General features: G+C 37.9%; 1 long non-coding RNA gene across 1 annotated transcript; it reads left to right on the forward strand.

Annotated features, from left to right (window-relative positions):
• The first annotated feature begins 1,101 nt into the window (after positions 1 to 1,101).
• Positions 1,102 to 5,321, forward strand: LOC107776336 (uncharacterized). Its single transcript, XR_001645923.2, has 2 exons — positions 1,102 to 1,721; positions 4,006 to 5,321. It is a non-coding gene; the product is annotated as an uncharacterized LOC107776336 (long non-coding RNA).
• Positions 5,322 to 7,469: the final 2,148 nt, after the last annotated feature.

Consider the following 7,469-nt stretch of genomic DNA (forward strand, 5'->3'; position numbering starts at 1 on the left):
TTTTTCAAAAGTACTGTTTACCCGCGCTGTTACTGTTCATGCGTGTGGTCACTGTTCACCCGCGTGGTTACTGTTCACGCTGCTAAAAAAAATACAACAACAGCCAAAGAAATTGCAGCACTTTTCTTTTTACTAAAATGGCTCTAACTCCATCATACGAACTCGGAATTCGATGATTCTTGTTCCTATGATTCACAAATAATGATACGAACATAGTCCTTCAATCGAAACTCAATTCGGAGCTTGTTTGATCAGTGCGATATCCATTTCGCTCGTTAAACAATTAACTCATGTTTCGTGTCAAAAACCCAACCACGACTTGATGAAATTAGACCAAACTTTTCAGATCACTCCTATAATTCATTATTTAAATTCTGGAAATCTCAAAATAAAATTTCGATCTCTAGAACTAAAAATGGACCTTTGGATCATTACATGCTTATGCTCAAACGGCAAAAATCTTCCAAAAACTCTTCCAAAAATTATCCGAGCCTCATGGGACCCAGACCAAACATGCCAACATAATTCATAACATTATTCAAACCTCTTTCAATTATCAAAACACCTCAAACAACATCAAATTACCCAAAACTCATCGAATTCAAGCCTAATTTTCTAAAAACTTCCGAAATACACTTTCCATCAAAAACCCGACCAAACCACGTCCGAATGACCTGAAATTTTGCACACATATCCCAAATCACCTAACGAAGCTACAAAAACTCTCAGAATTCCATTCCGACTCTAGGATCAAAATCTCACCTATCAACCGGAATACGCCAAATACTAACTTCGCCAATTCAAGCCTAATTCTACACCGGACCTCTAAAATTACTTCTGATCACACTCCTAAGTCACAAATCATCCCCCGAAGCTAACTGAATTATCGGGATTTAAATTCGAGCCCTCTAACACATAAGTCAACGTCCGGTTAACTTTTCCAAAACAAACCTTCCTTAAAGAGACTAAGTGTCTCATTTCCTACTAAAACCAATCCAAATCAACTCGTTCACACCCAACACTGATAATGAAGCATAAAGAAATAGAAAATGGAGAAAATGGGGAGGTAACTCACGAGACGACGGTTTGGGTCGTCACACTCTATCTCCCCAAAACAGACGCCCCACTCCCTTCTCCATTTTCAAAAAACTTCCAAGCTCTTATATCTTTCAAGCAGAGGAATGACACACCATTTTTGTGTCAAAGGTCTCTCTACTCTCATTACGTATCTAAATATTCCAAAGGATATTCTTTTACCTCTTTCTTGTTTGTGCTTGACAACTTCGAAATCAAATTGAGGCAGACCACAGCCTCGCCAATTCGGGTAAAGACTGGAACAAATCACGCCTTTTTGACCAAATCACGTGATGTCTGCAAAGTCCGTCCAAGAAAGATCAACGATCAAATTTAAAACGTTCATTTTGAATGAAAAATCAAAAATCAAGAATCCCGCCCAACTAACCCTAGAGAGCCCTAATTCATCTCCTATAAATACCAAACTTGGTGGAGATTTTCAGCAACTTTTGATCCCACATTCTCTGATTTCTTACTCATTGGAGCCACGCTTTAAGGGCTCGTTTTGGTCACCCCCTACTGGTCTCGTTTAACCGAACTAGAGGCGGCGGCATAATCATTTTTGAATTTGATGATTGTTCGAGGTTGCGGAGTAGAGGCCGAAGATAGTAGACCTTGACGCGACCCCAGTTCCTGCACCGCAAAAGGTCAGTTTTTCCTTCTAAGTTTTAGTCGCTCTTTATTTTTATTAAGTATAAAGTTATTGTTTTCTTATCCAGTAGAATCATGTGTTAGTCCCCTTTTGTTCTGTTATAGAAGTTCATGGTCAGTTACTTTCTTTGTGTAAATCATGTATACAGAAATTTGTTTGGTTCACTCATGAAGCATATTCATAAGATGCCACTATTTTCATACTAATTAGGAATTAAAAAGTTTCACGTTAAAACTTGATCTCAAAAACTAATTTAATCCTTATCAATCTCTGTCCGTTTCAATTTCATTAAAAGAGGAGTAGATCCGAAGCCTTAAGAGCACCAGCGTCACTGTTCCAATAAAAGTTAGATCTGAACCTGCTATTCTGTATTTATTACTTTAAGTAACATATTAGAAATCATGATTTAGAGTTAATTTGTGTGTAGAAATTATGTCTTTAAGGAAATTAGTTTCTGGGCGTGAGGTATTTGCATTATGACTGATAATATTCCATAAAAATGCTAGCTGTTTTTTTGTTAAAAGTTACCATGTGTTTTATCATTTATAAATGTTGTAGAAGTTTTATAGTGTGTTTTTTTCTATTTTTTAGTTCTTATGCAGCAGAGATTCATGCCTTAAATTCTGCCAGAATCATGACTATAGTAACCTATTCCCTTGCATAGATATGTGGAAAGACAACATGTTCTCTAGCTGTTAGGATTCATTACAAGTTTGAACCTTTAGATGGAAGCCATGTTCATCCACTATGTGTATATAAAAAATATCTCATTTTAGTTCGTGATTAAGAACTATTTCTAAAAAAAACCTTATTATAACCATAGATGGATTTTGCATTCATATTGAGAAATCATATTTTCAAGAAAAGGGTAGTATCAATTTGAAATATATGTGTACATGTATAAGATATTCATATAGACTATTAAAGTATCTGTTAGAATCCATATTGTGTGGAGTTTGTTTTATTATTGATGATTAATTTTATCGTGTAAATTTATAACCGTGATTCTGGCCAAATATCTTAATAATCAAAAATCTTCTAAGAATTCAATCACTTGGAATATTGGTACGTCCTCTTTTGAGACTTAAAGAAGGCAACAAAACTTTCTTATGCTTGACAACGTGGCTTTTGAATTGAGTTTTGCAGATTTTTTTTTCTTTAAATAAATAATTTCAATAACTTCTTAACCTTATTAAAGTTTGATGACAAACAAAAAATAATTTTTTTTAATTGCGGTTAGTGACAGGTTTTTTAAAAAAAATGGTCGTTTGCTTCCAAATTTATATATGCACATATTAATTAGCTTTTAACTTCTTCTTTTTTTACTTAATAATATTTTCAAGTTTAAACTACTCAATTATAAGCTATTGTCTTGTAATACCTTAAATGTTTTCGATAAATTATTTAATACTTATTAACCTAAGTTCGGCCGGTTAATCGTTATTAACAAATTTTAAAAGCTGTTTTAAAGCCTTCCTTTTAAAATATTTAAAAATCTTATTTAGAATCTTAAGGTTAAGACCATAAGACAGAGTTTGACTTAAGCTATAAAAATAGGTGTCCTAATTCACCTTAGAATTAATTAGGTGGCGATTCTTTTAAAAATTAATTCAACCTCAGAATCGCTAATATGTTATACTCTAATTTGACCTGGTTTAAATGGGGTATAACAGCTTGGCGACTCTGCTGGGGATTTTAGATTTTAAACCATAACAAACTTAGGTTAATAAAAATGTCTTTTGTATTTTGTAAATATTTTTGTTTGTTACCTTATTTGAAAATGTGCTACTCCTTATAAAATGTGATTACTATCTTTTATAAACTGTCATTCCGTTTTTACTTCCTCCACTTTTAGAAAATTCACACTGAGCACACACCTAGCGGTTACGCGGTTTGCGGCCGTGCACTTTTTCAAAAAATACCTTTTAGGGGAAAGTTTGTGGGTAAGTCGATCAGCTGTGCAATTGACAGTCACAACTTTCCACTCTCAAGTTGTCCACTTGGGAAAAGACCAGTCTAGAAAACCCACTCTTAGTCGACCTAGGATAGAGCTAAACCAAATCCCTTCTTAGGGGCATGCATCACGCAACCTTAGAAGGCTTAATACCTTAGGTGTGTTAAGTCCATTAGTTAGCCTTATCCAAATGTCCAAGCGGGTTTATAACCCCGAGTGACACCTTCCTTTATGTGCATTATTTGAAAGATAAACACACTGCTTATGTGGACTATTTACTCCTAAAAAGGAAAAACGGGTAGGATTAACCTTTTCTGTAATGCAGGAAATCATGAATCAAGTTGTTTACCCAAAGATTGGCATGGTGTTGGACATCCCTCCCAAACTAAAGGCATGGTGGAGAAACTTAGGAGAGAATGCACAGTACCAAGTACGAAAGAAGTTGGGTCACCTACCGTTACTTATGGAAGTCACAGCATGTAAGGAAGTAATTGAAGCATCAGTCACCTTCTGGGATGAAGAAAGAGCCGTATTCAAATTTGGGGAAAATGAGATGACACCATTTTTAGAAGAAATTTGAGGCTTCATAGAGAATGTGAGTTTGTTATGGAAAGGCAGACATTCTTGGCAAAGCGCTGACATGATTATTCCAAAAAATTTCTCGATAAAAGAGTTCCTTGAAAAGTTTGGTTTTGAGAAAGAAATGGGGCTAAAGCATTTGAAAGAATCCAAGATACCCCTGACTGTCTGTTCGACATTTTTGGATGTTCAGATGCTTTTATACGACATCTAGAGGTGTTCTCCTCACATGCTTCTTGGAGTGAAAAGAGGGTATTCGCCTTTTCGGTTTGTATCCTCGGCTCCTAGTATTTCCCCGAGGAGCAAAACAGGAGATTCACACCCGACTTGTCATGGTTGCTGATGAATTATTTAATGGCATTGATGGAAAGCCATACAACATAGTGTCGATGGTTGTTGTAGATATATACCGAGCTTTGGGCCTTTACAAGAAGGGATTTAAACATTTTGAGGGATGTAATTTGTTGCTACAGTTGTAGTTTATGGGGCCATCTTCGAAAGATCAGTGGAAGCCAAGAGCTTTACAAGAAAAACGGTGCTAATCATATCACTTCATACACGATCCCAGTGGTTGCATTCATAAGAGGGATTAATATGGGAGGCCGAATCAAAGATAAGGCAACAGAAGCTGAAATCAAGTACCGTTGGTTGAAAAGAAGGGTGTCCGAGTCTGAAGCAAAGCACAAGGAGCAGCATGAGAAGGACACCAAAGAGATTGAAATGTTGACACAACAAGAAGAAATATAGAAGCAACAAATAGAAATATGGAAACAACAAGCTATGGAAATGGAGCAAGGACTCAAATATTTGGATGGAGACCTCGAGAAGTAGATCATAGAATGCTATTGCCAAGGACTCGATGAAGGAGGAAAGTTAGCCATGGTTTACCTTGTGAAGAATCGCCAGAAAATCGACAAGGCAATAAGAGCAGCGAAGAGGCTAAGGGGCAATGAAGAACCATCCTTAGTCAATTAGATTAGAACTATGTTGTAATCTTTATTTCAATTATGGCTAAGCCATTGTAATCGTTTTAGACTAAGACAATGTTAGTATTTCTCTTTTCATTTATGTACTAAGACTCAAATCATCGATGAAAGTTTATTTTGGGGTATCTAATTAAGGAGCAATGGAATCATATAAAATGGTGTGTCTATCTCTCAAATTTTCGATAGGCCTACCTCTGGCACAAAGAGGTCCCGTGCATACTAGGACACGCTTATCATTGCTTGACTTGTTTGTATTATTATGTGATTTGTTTGTTATGTGATATACTTGCTTTTAAATTTAATCACCCCTTACTAACATTGTCTTTTATTTTCTTTTTAAAGGTTTTCTATTTTATTGCTCCCCAAGGTTGATTTGTGTTGACTGCGAACTGGATGAACACCCATACTTCACGAGATCTAAGGCACAAGCAGCTACCAACATGACTGGTTCAAACACATCTAATATGACAGGCTTGGGACTTGTCACCGTTTAACGAGACGAACCCGAGGCTCAGAAGGAAGGGAGGTTACTCTTCGTGATGAGCACATTGCCTAGTTATCGCAACAAGTGGCTAACCTGCAAGGTAAAACTGAACAGCTTTGGAACCTTACCAATCTTTATATTAGCCTCAACACACCACTTCCCAAAGAAAGGACAAATGCACCTATCCCACCACCTTTCCCATCGTTTGACTCACCTATCCCGAAACACCTTCCACCAAACCCTCTACTTCACAACAACAAGCCAGCATCTACTAACGCACATGCTAACCCGCAACAAGCCAACCCATCGACTTTCAACACATCATATGTTTCCTAACCACCACTAGCCCAAAGCACCACGCTCACCCAAAACCACTATGTAACCCAACACATACCGATGGCACACGTCGCTATTCCTAACATGCAGCATGTGTCGCCAGTATATGTAGCGGAAGCACAACCTTTTACTACCCCTATGCCTTACCAACTTCACTCCAAAGTGTATCAGTATCAGGAAGCAGAAACAAAAGTAAGGGCCAAAGCCGACGAGTATATGGCGAAGGAGATCCGTGAGTTAAAGGAAGCATTCAAAAGTCTGAAAACCATAAGGAGTATGGAAGGTTTGGAGTATGAGGATCTATGTGTTCATACCGATGTCGATTTACCCGCAGGATATAAAGTACCAAAATTTGACATGTTTGATGGAAAAGGAAACCCACGAGCTCATTTGAGGTCGTATTGTGATAAGTTAGTTGGAGTGGGAAAGGATGAAGCTATCAGGATGAAACTTTTATAAGGAGTCTTACAGGATAAGCCCTTGATTGGTACACAAGTCAAGAGTCACAGAAATGGCGCAGCTGGAGTGTCATGGCACAAGAATTCATGGATAGATTCAGATTTAACACCGAGACCAACCCAGATAGATTCTATTTGATAAAGTTGGAGAAGAAAACAACAGAATCCTTTAGAGAGTATGCCATGAGATGGAGGGCAGAAGCAGCAAAATTCCAACCCCCGATGGGAGAGGATGATATGACAACTACTTTTATTCGATCTCAAACGGATGGAACATACTATGAGAGATTGATAAGCATGCTGGGGTAGAAATTCTCGAAAGTTGTTTGGATGGGAGACGATATAGAGGAAGGTCTCAAATCTGGAAAGATTACAAACTTGGCAGCACTACAAGCAACGAGTAAGGCAATCCAGTCAGGAACTATTGGAGGAGCAAGTAAGAAGAAGGAGAAAGAAGTATCTGTTGTTATGACCATCCAAAACCGCAGGCCTAACCAAATGTTAACCTACCAAAACTCGTTACCTCAACCTTCATACTATAGCCCATACACGCAAACTCCTCAACCTTATTACCAACCTTCACCCATTCCCTATCCTGTTTATAATGCTCAACAAACCTATTATCTACACCGAGCACCCACATACCCGAATCCATCACATTACCAACCCACATATCCATCTCAACCCCACTACCAATCACAAAACCGCCCAAATGCACCTAGACCTCGCCCGAGCTTTGAAAGAAAACTAGCCAAAACCTATACACCCCTAGCTGAACCTTTAGCCTAGTTGTATGAAGGTTGAAAGCCGCAGGAGTACTCCAACCGTTCTAGGAAGAGTTCCCGACCCCCTCCCAGGATGGTATGATGGGACCAAACATTGTGCGTATCACTCTGGTGTGACGGGACATGACACACAAAATTGCCTTACTCTCAAAGATAAGATT

Source organism: Nicotiana tabacum, chromosome 11 (genome assembly GCF_000715075.1).
Source record: "Nicotiana tabacum cultivar K326 chromosome 11, ASM71507v2, whole genome shotgun sequence".
NCBI classification, from domain to species: Eukaryota; Viridiplantae; Streptophyta; class Magnoliopsida; order Solanales; family Solanaceae; genus Nicotiana; species Nicotiana tabacum.